General features: G+C 43.6%; 1 non-coding gene and 1 pseudogene across 1 annotated transcript; one reads left to right on the forward strand and one right to left on the reverse strand.

Annotated features, from left to right (window-relative positions):
* Nucleotides 1-2,021: 2,021 nt before the first annotated feature.
* Nucleotides 2,022-2,162, forward strand: LOC115833119. Its single transcript, XR_004028560.1, has one exon. It is a non-coding gene; the product is annotated as a U4 spliceosomal RNA (small nuclear RNA).
* Nucleotides 2,163-23,568: 21,406 nt separating this feature from the next.
* On the reverse strand, nucleotides 23,569-23,663 carry LOC115833070 (annotated as a pseudogene).
* Nucleotides 23,664-24,880: the final 1,217 nt, after the last annotated feature.

Raw genomic sequence — 24,880 nt, forward strand, 5'->3', positions numbered from 1 at the left:
TTTAAAAAAGTAGGCCAGGTGCAGTGGCTCACACCTATAATCGCAACACTTTGGGAGGCTGAGGCAGGAGGATCACTTGAGGCCAGTGTTACTGGAAAGGGGTCCCAATCCAGACCCCAAGAGAGGGTTCTTGGATCTTGTGCAATAAAGAATTCAGGGCAAGTCCACAGAGTGAAGTGAAAGCAACTTTATTAAGAAAGTAAAAGAATAAAAGAATGGCTACTCCATAGGCAGAGCAGTGGTATGTGCTGCCCAACTAAGTGTACTTATAGTTATTTCTTGAGTATATGCTAAACAAGGGGTGGATTATTCATGAGTTTTCTGGGAAGGGGATGGGGATTTCCAGGAATTGAGCATTCCTTCCCTTTTTAGACCATAAAGGATAACTTCAGAACATTGCCACGGCATTTGTAAACTATCATGGAGCTGGTGGGAGTGTCTTTTAGCATGCTAATGCGTTATAATTAGCATATCATGAGCAGTGAGGACATCAAGAGGTCACTTTCATCACCGTTTTGGTTTTGGTGGGTTTTAGCCGGCTTCTTTACCACATCCTGTTTTACCAGCAAGGTCTTTGTGACCTGTATCTTGTGCCGACCTCCTATCTCATCCTGTGACTAAGAATGCCTAACCTTCTGGGAACGCAGCCCAGTAGGTCTCAGCCTTATTTTCCCCAGCCCCTATTCAAGATGGAGTTGCTCTGGTTCAAATGCCTCTGACACTAGGAGTTCAAGACCAACCTGGGCAACATAGTGAGACACCATCCATACAAAATAAAAAATTTTAAATTAGCTGGGCATGGTGGCATGCCTACAGTCCCAGCCATTGGGGAGGCTGAGGCAGGAGGATTGCTTGAGTCCAGGAGTTTGAGGCTGCACTTAACTGTGATGGCACTACTGCACTTGGGTGACAGCGTGTCTAAACAAAACAAAACAAAACAAAAACTATAATAGCGTTAGTTGTAATTCATTAAATATTTCCATGGTGCTGGGTAGTGTGAGAGGCAATTTATAAATGTCCAGCTCCGATAACAACCAGGAAAGGCAGGTAGTAGTATTCCTATTTTATAGATGAAAAAGTTGAGGCCCTGGAAAACGAATGATCTTGTGGGCCGGGCATTGTGGCTTATGCCTGTAATCCTAGCACTTTGGGAGGCTGAAGCGGGCGGATCACTTGAGGTCGGGAGTTCCACACCAGCCCGGCCAACATAGTGAAACCCCATCTCTACTAAAAACATAAAAATCAGTTGGGCATGGTGGTATGTGCCTGTAGTCCCAATTACTCAGGAGGTTGAGGCAGGAGAATCGCTTGAACCTGGGAAGCGGAGATTGCAGTGAGCTGAGATCGTATCACTGGACTCCAGCCTGGGTGACGGTACGAGAGAAAAAGGAAGGAAGGAAGGGAGGGAGGGAGGGAGGGAGGGAAGGAAGACAGATCTTGTCAGAGGTCATGTGGCTACTAAGTAATGAATGCCGAGAATTTAAACCCTGGTCTATCTGCCCTCAAAACTCATGCTCCTTCTGCCTTACAAAAATGGTGGGGGGTGCAGGGGAAGTTATGTGGCACCCATCCTAGCGTCACTCTGAAAAAAATTGGAAACATCCTAAAAAATACAAAAATTGAGGATAGTTATGTGATTTATAGTGAGTGTAGTCAGTAGACTATCGCAATGACTAAAAACGATGCAAGGGGCCGGGCATGGTGGCTCATGCCTATAATCCTAACACTTTGAGAGGCCGAGGCAGGTGGATTACCTAAGGTCAGGAGTTCAAGTCCAGCCTGGCCAACATGATGAAACTCCATCTCTACCAAAAATTCAAAAAAATTAGCCGGGCATGGTAGTGGGTGCCTGTAATCCCAGCTATTCAGGAGGCTGAGGCAGGAGAATTGCTTGAACCCAGGAGGTGGAGGTTGCAGTGAGCCGAGATCACGCTACTGCACTCCAGCCTGGGCGACAGAGCAAGACTCTGTTTCAAAACAAAACAAAACAAAACAGAAACAAACAAACAAAAAAACCAAGAAGTTCTGTGCTGTGGCAGTATCATAGCCGATGAAGTTTATCCAAGGCACAATTATTGCTAATTAAAAACTTTTCCCAATACCCCACCATGACAACTTGCAACATAGTCAGCATTGGCAATTTTTTTTTTTTTTTTTTTTGACAGAGTTTTGCTCTTGTTGCCCAGGCTGGAGTGCAATGGTGCAATCTCAGCTCACTGCAACCTCCGTCTCCCGGTTCAAGCGATTCTCCTGCCTCAGCCTCCCAAGTAGCTGGGATTATAGGCATGTGCCACCATGCCTGGCTAATTTTTGTATTTTTGCAGAAACAGGGTTTCACTATGTTGACCAGGCTGGTCTCAAACTCCCGACCTCAACTAATCGGCCTGCCTTGACCTCCCAAAGCGTTGGGATTACAGGCATGAGCCACTGCACCTGTCCGGATGGCTTTTCTTTAGTACCTCCCTAAACCTGGAGACTCAACTGCTTCTAAGCCATAGTAACCTTTCCTGCCTAAGCAAGCACTGGCTATTATTCTCATCTACTTCTGTGCCTGTCTGCTAATGCCGTGCTCCAATCTGGAGCTGCTCTGTTCAATATGGTAGCCATTGCCCCATGTGGATATGTAAATTTAAATTAATTTAAATAAATAAATAATTCAGTGCCTCAGTTCCACTAGTCCTTTTCCAAGTGCTCAGTAGTCACATGTAGCTTGTGGTTACTCTGGTAGACAGCACAGATATAAATATTTCCATCAGAGAAGGAAGTTCTATGAGGCAGCAATGATCTAGCATCTCCGCTGAAGACCATTTTTAGAACTCTAGCTGAATGAAAGATTCCCCAGTTCCTTGTAATCAGTGGATGGACTGGACAATGACCTTTCCATTCTGAGATTTTACTCTCTCATCCCTTCTCTACTCTCTGGAAAGCTCAAGGGTCATGGAAAATTAAGTATGGCCCTCCCCACTAAAAGGCAGGTCTCCCAATTATAGCTTTTTAGAAGAGCTTTATAGAGCAAAGGTTGATCAGGCAGGGTGGAACAGTGAGGAAGGTTAATTAGAGCAGTGTTTTTTATTATAAAGGTTATCAACAGAAGCCACTTACTGATATCTACTCTGTGCCAAGTACTCCATTTTGTCTCAGTTAATCCTCAAAGAAGTAAACAAACTTGCCCAACTCCAAGAGCCAGAATCCATAGTTCTAGTTACCAAAGCTCATGCTTTCTCTATTATACTAACTTGCCTCCTGAGAGATTCCAAATCTCATAGAAGGATTCTGATTGGCCCTTCTTGAGTAACAAGCCTATCCCTAGGAGCAGTCATATTGGATGAAAAGTTTGGCTACTATGATTGGTCTGTCCCAGGTCACTGTCCACCACTGTACTGGTAGACAGTGACTCAGGAAACTTACAATCTTGAAGAACAATGGAGATACAAGTGTGAACATCAACAATAGCATAAAAAGCACACACAGCTGGGCTTCGTGGCTGATGTCTGTAATTCTAGCACTTTGAGAGGTCGAGGCAGGTGGATTATTGCAGTCCAGGAGACCAACATGAGATTTGGATGGGGATGGACTCCAGTGATCCACCTGCCTTGGCCTCCTGAAGTGCTAGGATTACGGGTGTGAGCCACCAAGCCCAGCCTCATGTGCTTTTTATGTGCACTATTGGTTGATGTTCTCACTTGTACCTCCATTGTTCTTCAAGATTGTAAATTTCAGTCCCCTTAGAACCACCTAAGATCAGGCCAGGCACGGTGGCTCACGCCTGTAATCCTAGCACTTTGGGAGGCTGAGGTGGGCAGATCAGGAGGTCAGGAGTTCGAGACCAGCCTAGCCAACATAGTGAAACCCCGTCTCTACTAAAAATACAAAAATTACCCAGGCATGGTGGCAGGCTCCTGTAATTCCAGCTCTTTGGGAGGCTGAGGCAGAAGAATTGCTTCAACCGAGGAGGCGGAGGTTGCAGTGAGTCAAGATCGCGCCATTGCACTCCAGCCTGGGTGACAGAGCAAGGCTCTGTCTCAAAAAAAAAAAAAAAAAAAAAAAAAAGAACCACCTAAGATCAGAGAAAGGCAGTCACCAAGTAAAAGGATAGGACAGACAGAAGCTACTATTAACTGCTTTAATTGTTAGTATAATTCCAAACTGGGCCTACCCACATGCCGATCTCATTAGTTGATATGGTTTGGCTCTGTGTCCTCCCCGAGATCTCATGTCGAATTGTAATCCCCACGTGTCAGGGGAGGGACCTGGTGGGAAGTGATTGGATCATGGGGGTGGAATTCCCCCTTGCTGTTCTTGTGATAGTGGGTGAATTCTTATGAGATCTGATTTTTAAAAGTATGTGACCCTTTTCCCTTTGTTCTCTCTCTTCTGCCATCATTCGAAGAGGCTCCTTGCTTCCCCTTCGCCTTGCACCGTGGTTGTAAGTTTCTTGAGGCCTCCAAGCCATGATTCCTGTTAAGCCTGCGGAACTGTGAGTCAACTAAACTCCTTTTCTTCATAAATTACCCAGTCTCAAGTGGTTCTTCACAGCAGTGTGAAAATGGACTAACACATTAATTTTCCAAGTTATCTCAATGAGAACAATAATAACGATTACTACTACCTTTTATTCACAGCCTAGGTACCGTGGGATGTGCTTTTTTTTTTTTTTTTTCTTGTGAAATAGGGTCTTGCTCTGTCACCCAGGCTGGAGTGCAGTGGTGCAATTATGGCTCACTACAGCCTTGACCTCCCAGGCACAAACAATCCTCCCTCCTGAAAAGCTGGCACTACAGGCTCACGCCACCACACCCGGCTAATTTTTGTATTTTTTATAGAGATGCAGTTTCACCTTGTTGCTCAGGCTGGTCTTCAACTCCTGGACTCCAGTGATCCACCTGCCTTGGCCTCCTAAAGTGCTGGGATTACAGGCGTGAGCCACCGCGCCCAGCCGTATGTGCTTTTTATGTGCACAACTTTTGATATTCACACTTATACCTCCACTGTTCTTCAATAACATAGGGCTTGTTTTCTTGCTTTGGGTAGAAATAGCAGATTGTATTTCCTGAACACTGAGACTTGACCTTCCTAGGTTCTCTGTGGCCAGTTTCCCACAGCGGGGCCACCTCCTGAATTATGCTCTAGACTAATTCAAGTCACCCACATATTAAACATCAAATCCTTTGCCCTGAAGCCAAAGTTCTGTCTTTGGGAGATAAATAAATGAGATGTAAACGCACACAATTACTCAAAAGGTTGGGCGCAAAGGGGCCAATTCTTCTTGTTGTCGTTGTTGTTGTTGAGACAGAGTCTCGCTCTGTCGCCCAGGCTGGAGTGCAGTGGCGCAATCTCGGCTCACTGCAAGCTCCGCCTCCCGGGTTCACGCCATTCTCCTGCCTCAGCCTCCCGAGTAGTTGGGACGCCCGGCTAATTTTTTGTATTTTTAGTAGAGATGGGGTTTCACCATGTTAGCCAGGATGGTGATCTCCTGACCTCGTGATCCGCCCGCCTCGGCCTCCCAAAGTGCTGGGATTACAGGCGTGAGCCACCGTGCTCAGCGTTTTTGTTTTTGTTTTTTTGTTTTTGTTTTTTTTGAGACTGAGTCTCGCTCTGTCGCCCAGACTGGAGGGCAGTGACACCATTTTGGCTCACTGCAACCTCTGCCTCCTGGGTTCAAGCAATTCTCTGCCTCAGTCTCCTGAGGAGCTGGTATTACAGGCGCCCACCCCCACGGCCGGCTAATTTTTGTATTTTTGGTAGAGACGGGGTTTCATCATGTTGGCCAGGCTGGTCTTGAACTCCGGACCTCATGATTTATCTGCCTTGGCCTCCCAAAGTGCTGGGATTACAGGTGTGAGCCACCACGCCCAGCCTGGGAATTCTAAAAAAGGACTTAAGTCTCCGTTGTCTAGCCTGGGCACTGGACAGTTGACCAAAGGCTGAACCGGATGCCTTCGAGAGGGCCCTGGAGAACTGAGAGGTCTGCGGTTCAATGGTCAGGGGAGAAGGAGGAATGTTCCCGGGCCTTGGTTTCTCCTTGGATTGAATTCAGTCTACACAAGGGCCGCTTGGGGCCCAAGTTGTCTAAGTAAACACTGATTCCTTGACAAGTTTCCAAAAGCGGGAACAGAGCAACTGTTTGGTTTGAACAAGCTGTGCTCTGTAAACCACCACTTGCATATGACCAGGGCCCCGTGTAAATATTTTAGCTACAGATGGAAAGAACATAACTTTTTTTGAAATCCCATCACTTCACTGCTAGACTTATAATGAATTATGTGTTGTCTCTATTTGCTGTTAGACTTAAAATGAATTATGTGTTATTTCTATTTGTTGGGAGGTCCAGTTCTCTAATTTAATTGTAGGCTGCTTAGATGTGCCTCTACTGAGACTGCTAGGGTTTGGGGAAAGCCCAGTAAAGAACATGCCACTTCTGGCCGGGTGCAGTGGCTCACGCCTGTAATGCCAGCACTTTGGGAGGCCGAGGCGGGCAGATCACCTGAGGTCAGGAGTTCAAGACCAGCCTGGCCAACATGGTGAAACCCTGTCTCTACTAAAAAATACAAAAATTAGCTGGGCGTGGTGGCAGATGCCTTAATCCCAGCTACTTGGGAGGCAGAGGCAGGAGAATTGTTTGAACCTGGGAGGCGGAGCTTGCAGTGAGCTGAGATCGAGCCATTGCACTCAAGCCTGGGGGATAAGAGCGAGACTTGTCTCAAAAAAAAAAAAAAAAAAAAGGAACATGCCACTTTTTCCTGCTTGAATTTGGCACAAAATGAAAGGAAGACACAGGAACCAAGTAGGTGGGGATGATAATATCACTTGATTTCCAGTGAACTGATTTTGGAGAGATTTGATTTGTTTTAGGTATGTGGCTAAAGAACTGCTGCTTCTTCCTCTTCTTTTTTTTTGAGACAGAGTCTGGCTCTGTTGCCCAAGCTGGAGTGCAGTGGTATGATACTGGCTCACTGCAGCCTTGACCTCCCAGGCTCAAGCAATCCTCCCATCTCAGCCTCCCAAGTAGCTTGGACCACAAGCACATGCCACCATGCCCAGCTAATTTTAAAAATTATTCTTGGTAGAGATGGCATATTAGTTTGTTCTTGCACTGCTATAAACAACTACTGGGCTGGGCGCGGTGGCTCATGCATGTAATTCCAGCACTGTGGGAGGCTGAGGTGGGCAGATCACCTGAGGTCAGGAATTTGAGACCAGACTGACCAATATGGTGAAACCCCATCTCTACTAAAAATACAAAAATTAGCTAGGTAGGTGCCTGTAGTCCCAGCTACTTGTGAGGCTGAGACAGGAGAATCACTTGAACTCAGGAGGCGGAAGTTGCAGTGAGCTGAGATCGTGCCACTGCACTCCAGCCTGGGTGACAGAGCGACACTCCATCTCAAAAAAAAAAAAAAAAAAAAAAACTACCTGAGACCGTGTAATTTATTTTTTAACAAGTTTTATTTTATTATTATTATAATTTTAGAGGAGTCTCGTTCTGTCACCCAGGCCGAAGTGCAGTGGCATGATCTAGGCTCACTGCAACCCCAGCTTCCCAGGTTCAAGAGATTCTCCTGCCTCGGCCTCCTGAGTCTCTGGGACTACAGGTGCGCACTGTCACACCTGGCTAATCTTTGTATTTTTAGTACAGATGGGGTTTTACCATGTTGGCCAGGCTGGTCTCAAACTCCTGGCCTCCAGTGATCCACCTGCCTCGGCCTCCCAAAGTGTCGAGATTACAGACATGAGCCACTGTGCCTGGCCTTAAGAAAAGAGGTTTAATTGGCTCATGGTTCCACAGGCTGACCAGGAAGCATGGCTGGGGAGGCCTCAGGAAACAGGATCATGGCAGAAGGTGAGGGAAAGCAGGCAAGTCTTACATGGCAGGAGTAGGAGGAAGAGGGCAAAGCAGGAGGTGCTACACACCTTTTAAACAACCAGATCTCGTAAGAACTCACTCACTATCACAAGAACAATGAGGGGGAACTTCGCCCCCAGGATCCACTCACCCTCCCACCAGGCCCCTCCTCCAACACTGGGGATTACAATTCTACATGAGATTTGGGTGGGGACACAAATCCAAACCATATCAGGTGGGCTTTCACTATGTTGCCCAGGCTGGTCTTGAACTCTTGGGCTCAAACAATCCTCTCACCTCAGCCTCCCAATATGCTGAGATTACAGCCACTGCATCCGGTCAACTAAGGAGCTTCTAATTCCTCACCCTAGAGTTAAGCAGACTTAGCCACCCTGTTTGAGTGCTTAGTGCTTTACTACCCAGCACTGAAGTGAGCAGACCCATGCCTCAGAGGTAGAGCCTGGCCCTGTAGGACTTAAGGCATGGAGGAACAGAAGAGAAGGTGTGTTGGCAAAAAGAACAGAAAGAAGAAACTAAGTGGAGCATGCCCAGTTCCTTCTCCCACACCCACCAGAGTGTTGTTCTTCCTCCCATGGGAAACAGTAAGGGAGGGGACCAAGAGCAGCTAGGATGTTACTCTGATGGACCTCCTGCCACATGGAAACTTGAAGCCAGAGCAAAGGAAGTTTGCCACCAACAGACACCTTGATGAAGAATGAAGCAAAGGAGAGGCCTGGCCAAGGAACCCAGACACAGCCTCTTGGCAAAGGAACCCAGACACAGATGACAACTGCTTGAATCAGAAAGCAGAACTAGGCTGGGTGTGGTGGCTCACATCTGGAATCCCAACATGTTGGGAGGCCAAGGGATTGCTTGAGGCCAATAATTAAACATCAGCCTGGGCAACATAGCAAGACCTCATCTCTACAAAAAACAAAAATATAGCTAGGTGTGGTAGTGCACAGCTGTAGTCCTATCTACTTGGGAGGCTGAGGTGGGAGGAGTGCTTGAGCCCAGGAGGTCAAGGCTGTAGAGTGAGCTATCATTATACCACTACACTCTACCCAAGAAGAACTTGACCTTGAAAAGGAAGTTTGCCTTCAGGAATAGTTCCAATATTGGTAATACTTCGACCCTCTATTAGTCAGTTCTCACACTGCTAATAAAGGCATACCCAAGGCTGGGTAATTTATAAAGGAAAGAGGTTTAATTGACTCACAATTCCACATGCCTGAGGAGGCCTCACAATCATAGCAGAAGAGCAAGGGACATCTTACATGGTGGTAGGCAGAGAGAGAACTTGTGCAGGGAAACTTCCCTTTATAAAACTACCAGATCTCGTGAGAATTATTCACTATCATGAGAACAGCACAGGAAAGACCTGCCCCATCATTCAATTACCTCCCACCAGGTACTTCCCAAGACACATGGAAATTGTGGGAGCTACAATTCAAGATGAGATTGGGTGGGGACACAGCCAAACCATATCAGACCCCTTTATAGGTAGGAAGACAGACTCTGAGAGTATTGCCTCCAGATCCAATCACCACAATTGACATCATCTGCCTTTGCCAAGAACACTCCACTCCCTGTCCAACCATGCCTCCCTTTGTGACTGTGGCAGACCAGGCTGTGCCCTGGTCAGGTGGAAATTAGCATCATGAATTTCAAACCTGATTCTTTATATGTTTCCCCTCTGGTTATGTGACAGATTGGGTTTTTCTGGTGCCTCTACCTGGAAGGAGATGAGAGGGCAGATATTTCAATATAATAATTCCCCAAAGATCTATAAGAACCTATTCATATTATTAAGACGGAAGTATATCTCTTTAGCCTCAATCACAAAGGCTGAAGTTGTGGTTGGATGGAGCCAGAGACTCTGGAGGAGGGTCGGGGGTAGAAAATGAAAGAAGGGCTGGGCAAGGTGGCTCATGCCTGTAATCCCAGCACTTTGGCAGGCTGAGGCAGGCAGATCGCTTGAGCCTAGGAGTTTGAGACCAGCCTGAGCAACATGGCAAAACCCCATCTCTATAAAAAAATTAAGAAATTAGCTGGGAGGCTGGGCATGGTGGCTCACACCTGTAATCCCAGCACTCTGGGAGGCTGAGGCTGGTGGATAACCTGAGGTCAGAGTTTGAGATTAGCCTGCCCAACCTGGTGAAACCCCATCTCTACTAAAAATACAAAAATTGATTACACGTGTAATCCCAGCACTTTGGGAGGCCAAGGTGGGAGGATTGGGCACCTGTAATCCCAGCTACTTGGGAGGCTGAGGCAGGAGAATCACTTGAACCCGGGAGGCAGAGGTTGCAGTGAACCGAGATTGCGCCATTGCTGTAACAAGATGGGAACCTTCCTGGGAGTGGAGGCTGCCTGTTTGCCTTTCTGGAGGTTGCTGAGAGTAAGGACAGGGTTTTTCTCGAATAGCCTAACCATCCTCAGTCACTGTTGACCTCTCTACTGCATTCCTCTCTCCTCATTGATTTCTGCCTTAGTCTATTTGGGCTGCTATAACAGAATACCATAGACTGGGTGGCTTATAATAGAAAGTGTTTCTCACAGTTCTGGATGCTGGGAAATTGAAGATCAAAGTACCAACAGATTCAGAAGCATCGCTCTGGTAGGAACTGAACAGTAGGAGGGCAATCAAGGCAGGAAGTCTAGGTAAGAAGTTTTTCCAACAGTTCAATTAAGAGTTGATGAGGCTGGGTGCAGTGGCTCATGCCTTTAATGCCAGCACTTTGGGAGGCCATGATGGGAGGATTGCTTTAGTGTAGGAGTTTGAGACCAGCCTGGGCAACATAGTGGGACCCATCTCAAAAAAAAAAAAAAAAAAAAGAGTTGATGAGCAGGAGGATTGAAAATAGAAAGGAGGAAGCAGATGAGAGAAAGACCTTGGCAGAGAAAGAACGCACAAGGCTGGTCATTGCTATATCTGAATGTTTATGTCATCCCAAAATGTCTGGTGAGCACCCACTTTCTTGTTCATAGAGGGCACCTTCTCACTGTGTCTTTACATTGTTGAACGGGTGAGAGATTTCTCTGGGGCCTCTTTTATAAGCGTACCATCCCATTCATGAGCGCCCCCACCCTCATGATCTAATCACCTCCCAAAAGCTCTACCTCCTAATACCATCATCTTGGGCATGAGGATTTCAATCTATTAATTTGGGGATGACACAAACATTCAGACTATAGCAATGACCAGCCTTGTGCATTCTTTCTCAGCAAGGTCGTTCTCTCATCTGCTTCCTCATTTTTATTTTCAGTGCTCCTGCTTATCAACTCTTTTTGTTTTCTTTTCTTTTTTTTTGAGATGGGGTCCTGCTATGTTGCCCAGGCTGGTCTCGAACTCCCGGGATCAAGCAGTCCTTCCAACTTGGCCTCCCAAAGTGCTGGGATTACAAGTGTGAGCCACTGTGCCCTGCCTCATCAACTCTTGAGTGAACTGTTGGAATAACTTTTTACCTAGCCTTCCTGCCTTTATTGCCCTTCATCTGCACTTACTGTTCAGTTCCTACCACAGTGATGTTTCTGATAAAACCGATCTAATCTACTTAAGGCCCTCTGCTACTCAAGTCTGCTCATTCTCCATTGTCTATAAAATAAAATACAAGATTCAAGAGTCTTAGGCAAGCTTGCAATTTATCTTCCACTATGATTGTTCATACATCCTGTACACTAAGACAAGCGCAGCTAAGCAAGTATGGAATGTTGGGTTAGAGGGAAAGAGGTTGGGGGTAAACTGAATAAATGGGCCAGTTTTGCAGGAAATTGGTGGAAAAGAGAAATAATTTGGTATTTCTAATATTTATTGTGTCTTCCTAAAGGAATGGTTAAGTGATTTGTGGAAACACTACTTATGATATGTTGTAGACCCTTTAAAAAATTGCATCACACTTCAAAAATAGGGTTATATATGTACTAATAGAATCCATGGTATATTAATATAATACTTTATTATTAAGACATCTAAAAATCAAATTGGAAAAATATTTTATGGGAGTATAAAATGCTCAACATATTAATATAATGTTACAGTGAAAAAAGTAGGATAAATTTATTATTATACTATCTTTTTTTTTTTTTTTTGAGACAGAGTCTCCCTCTGCCACCCAGGCTGGAGTGCAGTAGCACAATCTTGGCTCACTGCAACCTCTGCCTCCCAAGTTCAAGCAATTCTCATGACTCAGCCTCCCAAGTAGCTGGGGCTACAGGCACGCGCCACTGCACCCGGCTAATTTTTTTGTATTTTTTAGTAGAGATGGGGTTTCACCATGTTGGCCAGGTTGGTCTCAAACTCCTGACCTCAGGTGATCCGCCCACTTTGGCCTCCCAAAGTGCTGGGATTACAGGCGTGAGCCACTATGCCCAGCTGATTTTTGTTTTTTAATTTTTTTTTTTTTTTTGAGAAAGATCTTGCTCTGTTACCCAGGCTGAAGTACAGTGGCATGATCTTAGCTCACTGCAGCCTCAACCTCCTGAACTCAAGGAATCCGCCCACCTCAGTCTCCTGAGGTGCTGGGGTTACAAGCATGACCCACCATGCCCAGCTATACTATAATATAATTTCCACAAAGAGAACACAGACTACAATGTATTACAAAAATATATTAATATATGATGGGATTATAGAAGAGTTTTTATTCATTCTTAAATTTTTTAATATTTTTCTTCCTTTTTCTTTTCTTTCTTTTTTGTTAAATTGAGACAGGGTCTCACTATGCTGCCCAGGATGGTCTCAAACCCCCAGGCTCAAGTGATCCTCCCACCTTGGCCTCCTAAAGTGCTGGGATTACCAGCATGAGCCACTGCATCCAGCCAATTTTTTGTATTTGTCAAATGTCCTACAATAATCCTACTTTCATGATTAGAAAAGAGGAATAATGGTTACAAGATTTATAATAGGAGAAAATGCAATTTGTTATAATATTAAATTTAAAAGGCAGAAGACAAAATTACGTAAAGTGATCTCAACTGTGTTAAATTTTTTTAAGTGGGAAGGAAACATACCCAAATGTTAACAGAGAGAAAAAGAGAGGGTGAGAGAGAAATTCATTATAAGAAATTGGCTTATACAGTTGTGGAGGCTGGCAAGTCCCAAATATTCAATGTGGGCTGGCAGGCTGTAGACCTAGGAGAACTGGTGGTATAGTTTCAGTACGAAGGCAATCTTCTGGAAAATTCCTCCTTGCTCACAGAGGCCAGACTTTTTGTTCTATTCAGGCCTTCATCTAATTGGATGAGGCCCACTCACATTATGGAAGGCCACCTGCTTACTCAAAGATTTAAATGTTGATCTCATCCAAACACGCCCTCCAAGTTGACACATAAAATTAACCATTAGAGACAGCACCACCAGTAAAGTATTCCTGCCAAAAATATAAATCTAGCTGAATCTCATTAATCTTCTCAATTTAATTATCAGATCAGATGATGTGGTGAACAACAGGGGAAAGAGGAGCATGTTAAAAGACACCATGAGAGGCCAGGCGCAGTGGCTCACGCCTGTAATCCCAGCACTTTGGGAGGCCAAGGCAGGTAGATCACGAGGTCAGGAGATCGAGACCATCCTGGCTAACATGGTGAACCCCGTCTCTACTAAAAATACAAAAAATTAGCCGGGTGTGGTGGCAGGTGCCTGTAGTCCCAGCTACTTGGGAGGCTGAGGCAGGAGAATGGCGTGAACCTGGGAGGCGGGGCTTGCAGTGAGCTGAGATCGTGCCAGTGCACTCCAGCCTGGGCGGCAGAGTGAGACTCTGTCTCAAAAAAAAAAAAAAAAAAAGACACCAGGAGGAGATTAGTCAACCCTCTACATGATAAATGAATGGCATTAAAAAAATAGAGGAATCATGATAGATGAAAAGTGATTCTTTGTTTGTATCCTGATTTGAACAAAACAACCCTAAAGAGACATCTATAAGAGTATTAGAGAAATCTGAACACTAACTAGACATTAGTGGATATTAAGAGTTTTTTCATGTGTTAATGGTATCATAGTTTTATTTTTTAAAACAAAAGATCTTATTTCTTTTTTCTTTTCTTTTCTTTTTTTTTGGAGATGGAGTCTTCCTCTGATGCACAGGCTGGAGTGCAGTCGTGCAGTCTCACTCACTGCAACCTCTGCTTCCCGGGTTCAAGCGATTCTCCTGCCTGAGCCTCCAAAGTAGCTGGGATTACAGGTGTGTACCACCACTCCTGGCTAATTTTTGTATTTTTGGTAGAGACAGGGTTTCACCCTGTGGACCAGGCTGGTCTCGAACTCCTGACCCCAGGTGATCCACCCGCCTTGGCCTCCCAGAGTGCTGGAATTACAGGCATGAGCCACCATGCCTGGCTGATCTTGTTTCTTAAAAATGCATGGTGAGAGGGCAGGCACAGCGTCTCACACCTACAACCACAATACTTTGGGAGGCTGAAGGAGGCAGATAGCTTGAGCCCAGGAATTTAAGACCAGCTTGGGCAACATGGCAAAATCCCATCTCTATGAAAATACAAAAATTAGCTGGGTATGGTGGTGCATGCCTGTAGTTCTAGCTACTTGGGAGGCTGAGGTGGAAGGATTGCTTGAGCCTCAGAGGTCAAGGCTGCAGTGAGCTATGATTGTGCCACTGCACTCCAGACTGGGCGACACAGTGAGACCCTGTCTCACATACACACAAAAATACATTGTGATGCATTTGCAAATGGGAAGATTTGATGTCTGAGCTTTGCTTTAGTATAACCAAGCACATTGGTTTCAGGGCATGGAAATTCTGTATTCTCAAAGTCACACTTACCTGTAAAAGAGCAAATCAGCGAGATTCTCTTGGCTTGCACAACTATAAATCTGGAATGAAAGCAGCATATGTAATTTAAAATTTTCTAGGTCACATTAACGAAAGTAAAAGAAACAGCCTGGGCGAGGTGGCTCATGCCTGTAATCCCAGCATTTGGGAGACCAGGGTTGGAGGATTGCTTGAGCCCAAAAGTTTGAGACCAGCCTGGGCAATATGGTAAGAATCCATCGCTACAAAATTTTAAAAATTAGCCAGGTGTAGTGGTGTGTGCCTGTGGTCTCATCTACTCAGGAGGCTGAGGCAGAAGGATCGCTTGAACCCAGGAGGTCAAGGCTGCAGTGAGCCATGTTCTCCCCACTGCACTCCAGCTAGGGCAACAGAGTGAGACCCTGTCTCAAAAATAAAAAAATAAAATAAAATAAAAAGAAGAAGAAGAAAAGAAATGAAACAAGTAAAATTAGTGATCAGTATTAATTATTATTATTACTTTTTTGAGACAGAGTTTCACTGTGATGCCCAGGCTGGAGTGCAATGGCAAGATATCGGCTCACTGCAACCTCCGCCTCCTGGGTTCAAGCGCTTCTCCTGCCTCAGCCTCCCCAGTGACTGGGATTACAGGCACCTGCCACCTCACCTGGCTAATTTTTGTATTTTTGGTAGAGACGGGGTTTCACCATATTGGCCAGGCTGGTCTTGAACTCCTGACCTCAAGTGATCCGCCCGCGTCAGTCTCCCAAAGTGCTGGGATTATAGGCATGAGCCACCGCGCCCGGCCTAATACAATTTTTTCTAACCCAATATATTCAAAAGATTATTTCAATATTAATAAATATAAAAAAGTATTGAAATATTTTGGCTTTTTTCATCCTAAGTCTTTGAAATCTGTTGTGTATTATACACTTACAGCATATCTCAATTTGGCCTCACCATATATTTTGAGTGCTCAGCAGCCACATATGGCCACTGTATTGAACAGCACAGGGCTACAGTTGGTTGATAAGGACTCTGGAGACACTATTTTGGGGGGATTTTCTCTTTTTTTAAAATTTTTTTTAGAGACAGGGTCTTGCTCTGTTGTCCAGGCTAGAGTGCAGTGACACAATTATAGCTCACTACAGCCTCAAACTCCTGGGCTCCAAGCAATCTTCCTGCCTTAGCCTCCTGAGTAGCCGGGACTACAGACACACACCATCACTCCTAGCTAATTTTTTGTTTTTATTTTTATTTTTAGAGATAGGGGTATCGCTCTGTTGGCCTAGGCTGGTCTCGAACACCTAGCCCCAAAGGATCCTCCTGTCTCGGTCTCTCAAAGCTCTGGAATTGTAGGTGTCAGTCACCGCACCAGGCCAGATATTCTCTTACTTCAAATATTGTCTAGTTCTCAGGGTGTCTTTTTCATGACTACAGAAGGACTTCCCATAGAAACTAGAACAATGTGTTTCTAGTTTACATTCAAAAGACTGAGAACTTAGCAAAATTTTCCAGTATCTCTTTGGCCCACATTGGCCTCGACCTGCCATCCCTGAACCAAACATATGCAAAAAAAATTTAAAAAAGGTGGGTGATTGATTAGACTAATCAGAGGCCTAGAGGTGGCATCAATTCCTTGAGCCTCTCAGCCATTATTCTGTGGAGGAGAGATGGAGAGGATGTTGAGGGCCAAGCCCAAAGTCATCTACTTTAGGGAAGGTTCTAGCACCCAGAAATACCATCCAGCAGGCTTAAAATCTTCTCCACCAGCTGGGTGCAGTGGCTCACGCCTTAGAAGGTTGAAATGGGAGGATCACTGGAGCCCAGGAATTTGAGACCAGCCCAGGCAGCACAGCAAGACCCCACCTCTACAAAAAAATTTTTAAAAATCAGCCAGGTGTGGTGGTGCGCCCCTGTACTCCCAGCTACTCAGGATGCTGTGGGGGGAGGATGGCTTGACCTGAGCCCACGAGGTTTAGGTTGCAGTGAGCTGTAGTCATGCCATTGCACTCCAGCCTGAGTGACAGAGCGAGGCCTTGTCTCAAAACAACAACAAAACTTCTCCACCATTCATGGGATAAGAAAGCGCAACTCCTCTAGGGACCACCTTCAATAACCTTTGCCATGAAGAAGCAAAGAGATCTTTTTTTTTTTTTGAGAGGTTCTCCCTCTGTCACCCAAGCTGGAACATAGTGGTGCGATCACAGCTCACCGCAGCCTCGACCTCCTGAGATCAAGCAATTCTTCCACCTCAGCCTCCTGAGTAGCTATAACTACAGGCACACATCATCACGCCTGGCTAATTTTTGTATTTTTTTGTGTAGAGATGGGTTTTCACCATGTTGCCCAGGCTGATCTCAAACTCCTGGACTCAAGGGATCTGCCTGCCTTGATCTCCCAAAATGCTGGGATTATAGATGTGAGCCACTGCACCCAGCCAAAGAGCTCATTTATACCATCTTTTTTCAAGCCGGCATGGAGTTAAGCTGTTACCAGTGATGTATGAGACTTCCCTAGGAAAACAAGACCCCAAAATTCCAGTCTTTCAGCACAGTATAGACAGCGCAGTGTAGTGAAACAGCCCTGCCCTGGCTTCTGCACCTGTTCTACTCACCTCTCAGTTGTGGGACCTCGGGCAGAGCACATAGCTGGCCTGGTTGTGTTTCCCATTTGTAAAGTATGGGCTTACGTTACAACACGAGTGAGTGTTCACCCATTGTTCTTCCTTTTAATGACATTTTAAAAGGAAGCCCAATATATAAAACAGATAAAAGCAAAGCTTCTCTGCTTGTAGTGAGAACAGGGACCCGGCCTTTCCTTCAGTACAGCCACTGAGTCATTCTTTAACAAACACTTAAATTGTATTTACTTTAAGCTCAGCTCTAAGTGTATTACGTGCATTAATTTAATATTTCACTTAAATCTTCTTAATAACCCTGTGAAGTGGGCATTATAATGATCTACAATTTCCATGAGGCGGTTGAAGCCCAATGGAATTGAGCAACTTGCTGAAGTTCACACAGCTCGTAAGTCACAGAGCCAAGATTCAAACCCAGACACTCAACTCCAGGATCCACATCTCTAGCTTTTCAAAGCCCAATGACTCCACAAACCAGCTCAAAGCCACTTGGCTGGATGATGCCTAAGATACCCTTCAGTCTTCAAGTCTGTCAGCCTATGAGTAATAGTCTGGTGTGTTGCTTGTTTATTTCAGTATAGTAGACATCCTCAATCGAAATCCCACTGTCCAGCCTCCAGCACTCCATGCATGGGTGCAAGTGAGAGTGGTGGCAGGGAGAGCGATGGAGAGGGCATGTCTTCTGCAGATCCTTGGTAAGCCTAAATCCAGGCAACTCACTCCAGTCCACTTCAACTAAAACCCATGACTCTTATTTCAGGCTTTTGACTCTACTCCTACACCATAACCTCAGGGGGAGTGTATTTTTCTAACCTCAACTCATATATTTATGGGGAATATGGGAGAGAATTGTAGTAGTAAAGGTTATCCTGGATGTGGAGTGTCCCCAGAGTCCTGATCACCCAACCTATAGCCCTGTGCTGTCCAGTATGGTGGCCACATGTGTCTACTGAGCACTCAAAATATATGGTGAGGCCAAACTGAGATATGCTGTAAGTGTAAAATACACAACAGATTTTGATGACTTAGGATGAAACTTATATGATATACTTGGATCAGTCAAATTCATAGAGACAAACTAGAATAGCAGTTACTAGGGGCTGAAGGGAGGATGGAATGAGGAATTATTTTTTAATGGGTACAGAGTTTCAGTTTCAAAAGATAAAAAAGTTCTGGAGATAAATAGTGCAAGCAATGTGAATCTACTTAATACCACTGAATTATACACTAAAAACCGGTTGAAATAGTAAATTTTATGTTATATATTATATAAATATATATTTATAAATAATTTTGGTATATATTTATATATTGCATACATATATAATATTAATATATACATATTAAAATATTCATGATATATAAATATTTTACACATATATGTAAATACATATACACATATATGTAATATACACATATTATAATACATACGTATTATGTATTTATGCAATGTATGTACATATTAATATACATAATAATATGTACATATCATAAATAATACATATTATACAATAGATACATATTATATAAATATATAATTAATATGTATATAATGTATATATAATATGTATATTACAGACTATGTATTATGTATTACATATTATATACACACATAACATATATACACATATTATATATGTATACATATTATATATAACATGTATATATATTTATATATATTATATTATTATATTTTTACCACTAGGTATATATGTTTATAAATATATAGTGGTAAAATATATACATATATATGTTTATATATAAATATATAGTGGTAAAATATATACTTATATATATTGAAAAGTGGCTATATATGTAGTCACAAAATAAATATAACAAAATTTAAATAAATAATGTCTACTTCATGGGGAGATATATGTGTGTGTATGTGGTGTATATATATAGTGGTAAAATGCAGGGCGCATGGCTCACACCTGTAATCCCAGTACTTTGGGAGGCTGAGGTGGGTGGATCACCTGAGATCAGGAGTTTGAGACCAGTCTGGCCAACATAGTGAAACCCTGTCTCTACCAAAAAAAAAAAAAAAATACAAAAAATTAACCAGGTTTGGTGGTGTGCACCTGTAATCCCAGTACTTTGGGAGGCTGAGGCAGGACAATCGCGTGAACCTAGGAGGCAGAAGTTGCAGTGAGCTGAGATTGCGCCACTGGACTCCAGCCTGGGAGACAGTGCAAGACTCTGTCACACACAAAAAAAATAAAAAAATATGAAAAAAATATATATAGTGGATATATATGTGTATATATATATATATAAATAAAATAGTGATCATATATATAGTGGTAAAATATATGTTACATAAAATTTAAATAAATAATGTCTACTTCATAGGGAGAGATGTGTATGTGTATGTGCATATGTGTATGCATATATATATATATATGAAGACCCTGCTGGAAAATTTACAATGTGTTGACTGTGTTTTAGTTGGGGAATAGATTCACTGTAGCGCAATTCTCAGCTCTGTTCTGCCACTTATTCTCTCACTGCATTGAGGAGGTTAGATCAGAGATTTGACAGTCAGTCAAACCTAGGGTACACTCTTAGCTCTACCACTTGCTAGCTGTGGGGCCAGTACAAGTCACTAAAAAACAAAAAAATTCAACTAACATTTATTAATTGATTGAGCATTTTCATTTATGGCAGGCACTGTATTGACCATTTTACATATATTCATTTCATCCTCATAATCACCCCATACCATATAGTCTATCATTTATTCCCACATTACATAAAGTGAGGCACAGAGAGGTGAAGTTGGCCAAAGTCACACAGTCAGCACGTGGGAGAATCAGGACTCACCCGACAAGGTCAACTTCCCATCAGACACCGCAAGCACAGGGCCCACGAGGCTTTATTTTATTCTAATAACATTGTTTTATTTTAATTTGTTTTAAACTTGGAAGAAAAACATAAATATAATAATAATGAGCATATAATAGTGAATTCAGCCAGGCACAGTGGCTCACACCTGTAATCCCAGCAATTTGGGAAACCAAAGCAGAAGGATCACTTGAGTCCAGGAGGTTGAGACCAGCCTGGGCAACATAGTGAAATCTCATCTCTATTATTACATTTTTTTAAATTAAAAAATAAAAAATACATTTTCAAAATAGTGACTTCAGTCTGGATTAGATTTAACTTCATTCCGACATAGTCATGAAATATAAAGTTAAATTTTTTTATGGAGGGAAGGGGCTCACAGAGGCAAGATTGCCTAGGGTCCATGAAATCAGGCACTGCAGGCCCCGGGCTTAAACTGTTACAGTTTACCAGCTCTGCGCACCCCAGCTAAGCAGCCTGGAGACCACATATCTATGTGCACCCAGACAAGTCATCCTGTTTGTATTTTCTCTCTCTCTTTTTTTTTTTTGTTTTTTTTGAGACAGAGACCAGGCTGGAGTGCAGTGACGCGATCTCGACTCACTGCAACCTCTGCCTCCCAGGTACAAGTGATTCTTCTGCCTCAGCCTCCCGAGTAGCTGGGATTACAGGCATGCGCCACCACGCCCTGCTAATATCTGTATTTTTGGTAGAGATGGGGTTTCACCATGTTGGCCAGGCTGGTCTCAAACACCTGATCTCAAGTGATCCACCCGCCTCGGCCTTCCAAAGTGCTGGGATTACAGGCGTGAGCCACTGTGCCTGGCCCAAGTCGTTCTTTTTGTGTCTCAGTTTCCCCCTTTGTAAGATAGGAATAATAAAGGGTATTGACTTGTGTATGGCCATGAAGACGCTGAGTAAATGTGCACACCTTAACACCATGCCTGACGCTCAGCAAAGGCTCCATAACATTTAGCTACTTCTGACCTCATTCCTTGGGGCAGCAACAGGGTCTGGACCTTTTCTCAGAGAGCCAGCTGTCTGACAGCCTCGGTGCAGCAACACCTCATCAGACACACCAGGAATTCCACAGCATCTTCACAGCAGCCTCTGGAGAGATTCTGATCTAGTCTTCAACCAACCAGGGGAAATCCACGCTTGTGAAAACTTCCAGGCAACAGCAATAATTTCCCCCCTTCCCACACTCCTCCCCAGTCTCCTGGGCTCTTTTCCATCTTAGCTCTGTTCCTGCAGGAAGCAGGACAAAAAGGATTCCATTTTAAGCAAGTGTAGAAGAAAGAGCACAGACTCGGCACTCTTGGGACCTGGCTTTGCAGCTTGGCTCTGCCAAAAACAACCTTGGACAATTCACTCATGCTCTCTGAGCCTCAGAGTTGTTGGCTAGGTAACAGGAATCCATCATTAAAACAGTAATAATAACTGTCACCGTTATTACGAGAACACTCTATGGTGTAAGCATACAGACTTTCAGGTCAGAGTCCTTTGGTTCTGCTATGGCCTGGATGTCTGTGATCTGCACCCCTCCCAAATTCATACATTGAAATCCTAACCCCCAAAGCGATGGTATTAGGAGGTGGGGCCTTTTGGAGGTGACAGGTCACAAGGGTGAGCCCTCATGAATAAGATTAGTACCTTTGTAAAAGAGGCTCTAGAGAGACCCCTCACCCCTTCTACTACATGGGGACACAGTGAGGAGATGCTATCTGTGAACCAGAAAGTGGGCCCTTATCAGATACTGAATTTGCTGGTGTCATGATCTTGGACTTTCCAGCCACCAGAACTGTGAGAAGTAAGCGGTTGTTGATTATAAGCCATGCAGTTGATGGTGTTTTTTTGTTATAGCAGCCCAAACAGACTAAGATTCACATCACGGGTTCTACCCCTTGAAAGTACATGATCTTCCCTTTCTAAGGTTTCTCATTTGTAAATGGCGAATAATAACAGCCCCCACCTCAAAGGGTTATTGGGATAATTAAATGAGATAATTAAATCCAAAGATCTTTGTAGTACTGGGCACACAGTAAGTGCTAGATAAAGGCCAGCAATTGTTGTTATTATTATTATTATTATTGAGACAGGATCTCACTTTGTCACCCAGGCTGGAGTGCAGTGATGCAATCTTGGCTCACTGCAGCCTCTACCTCCGAGGCTCATGGTCCTCCCACCTCAATCTCCCTAGTAGCTGGGACTACAGGCACACACCACCACATCTGGGTAATTTTTTTAGTTTTTGTAGAGACAGGGTTTCACCATGTTGCCCAGGCTGGTCGCAAACTCCTGAGCTCAAGCAATCCTTCCGCCTTGGCCTCCCAAAGTGCTGGGATTATAGACATGAACAACTGTGCCCAGCCAGCAATGGTTATTTTAATTATAATGGTGTTTGTTCTTGAGCCCAGTAGCATATAATAGAGTTTTCCAACTGCACACAGTAATGGTCAATTAATAGCTGTTGAATGAGTGGATGAAGGAATGGATGGATGAATTAGTGAATGAATCTTGCTATCTCTGTCAATCTAGAACTCTTTTCTTCATACTAAATTCCCATTGTCCTAATGGCAGCAGGAGTTTTAGCAGCCTCAAGACTTTCAGGTTTCTTGTTTCTTTTTGATTCAATGAGGTGGTTTAAGATATGTCCACAATTTGACACTTCTTTCAAAAGGTGGACCCTATTTCCCTTCCTCTTGACTGTGAACTGAATTTAGTAACTCATTTGTAACAAACAGAATAAAGTGGAAGTGACAGTGTACAACTTCCAATACCAAGGTCACAAAAGACCTTCAGTCTTCTGTCTTGATCTCTTTCTCTCTCTCTCGGATTGCCTGCTCCTGCAGAGGGCTGCTGCCATGTCATGAGCACTCTCAAGCAGCTCTAGTGAGGGGTCATGTCACGAGGAACTGAGACCTCCTGCCAATAGCTGTGTGAGTGAGCCATCATGGAGGCAGGTCCTCCAGCCCCAGTCAAGCCTTCAGATGATGGCAGCCCCAGCTGATGATTTGACAGCAAACTCTCATGCAACCAGGAATAAGAACCACTCAGCAGAACCACTCCCAATTTCCTCACCCACAGAAGCTGTGAGATAAATAAATATTGTTTTAAGCTGCTGTGCTTAGGGATAATTTGTTACACAGCAATAGATAAGTTATATATTTTGTATGACTATTTTTTTTTTTGAGACAGGGTCTCACTCTGCCACCCAGGTTGGAGTGCAGTGGCATGATCACAGCTCACTGCAGCCTCAACCTCCCGGGTTCAAGCGATACTCTTGCCTCAGCCACCTGAGTAGCTGGGACCACAGGTGTGCACCACCACCCATGGCTAATTTTTTGTATTTTTTTGTAGAGACAGGGTCTCCTTATGTAGCCCAGACTGGTCTTGAACTCCTGAACTCAAGCAATCTGCCCACCTTGGCCTCCCAAAGTGCTGGGATTACAGGTGTGAGCCACTATGCCTGGCCCATATATGACTATTTTTTTTTTCAGGTTAGACGTTGTAACAAGGTTCAGAGAGTGGCAGATCTCACACGTGTGCATAAATACCCAATCATCATGCTCATGAACTACAAAAGGATCTTACATCACTATTCTTGATAAAAGGTTGTTGAACGAATTCTTTTCTATCAATCCTTCCTCATGGAGACTTTGGACTGTTCATTCTCCATATTATGTTAGCACTATTCAGAAACCCTGAATCCCACACATTATTTGTGATGTTACTGTTACTAAACTATGCCCGCTAACTAATGAAGGACCCCCCACCCCTTAAGGTCTCAGGTGGCCTGCATCCTGACCTCCGTTGAACACCAGACCTCAGCGGGATTGGCATCACTAGATCCCTGGCTAGGGAGGAAGATTCAGGCTCCATAACAAGCAGGCTTCTTTCCAGTCAGTAGCTCATATTTGGAAGGCTCATGTTGTATATTTCAGCAGGGCCCATCTCAGAGAGAATATTTCCTTACTCACAGCTCTCACACTGTTTTAACAACAGCTAATCCTTTCACCTTATTTGGATGCGATGTCAGAATCCCTTCTGTGGCTGGCGAAGTCTCAGCACTAACTGGAGAGAAGACTTATAGGCCTTTGCATCTGAAGACAAACTCTGCCTGAGGTGGAAAAGAGAGCCTGGGAAGAGTGTTGAGGTTGACATTTGATAGCCTCATCAGCTCAGGGCTGATAAAGACAAGCTGGCCAGGCGCAGTGGCTCATGCCTATAATCCCAGCAGGGATTTTATATATATATATATATTTATATATATATATATATTTATGTATATATATATATTTATATATATATATAAAACATATATATAACATATATATGTAAAAAATATATATTTTACATAGATATGTAAGATATGCATATATATTACATAGACATGTTAAAAATATACATATATTTTACATATATGTATATTTTTTACATATCTATGTAAAATATACATATATGTTTTACATATATATGTGTAAAAAATACATATATTTTATACATATATATGTAAAAAATATTTTTTACATATATATGTATAAAATATATATGTAAAATATATATGTAAAAAAATATATGTAATACATATATATGTATACATATACTTTTTTTTTTGAGACAGAGTCTCGCTCTTGTTGCCCAGGCTGGAGTGCAGTGTCATGATCTCTGCTCACCGCAACCTCTGCCTCCCGGGTTCAATCTATTCTCCTGCCTCAGCCTCCCGAGTAGCTGGGATTACAGGTGTGTACCACCACGCCCGCCCAGCTAATTTTGTATTTTTAGTAGAGATGGGGTTTCTCCATG

This window comes from Nomascus leucogenys, chromosome 24 (assembly GCF_006542625.1).
Source record: "Nomascus leucogenys isolate Asia chromosome 24, Asia_NLE_v1, whole genome shotgun sequence".
NCBI lineage: Eukaryota > Metazoa > Chordata > Mammalia > Primates > Hylobatidae > Nomascus > Nomascus leucogenys.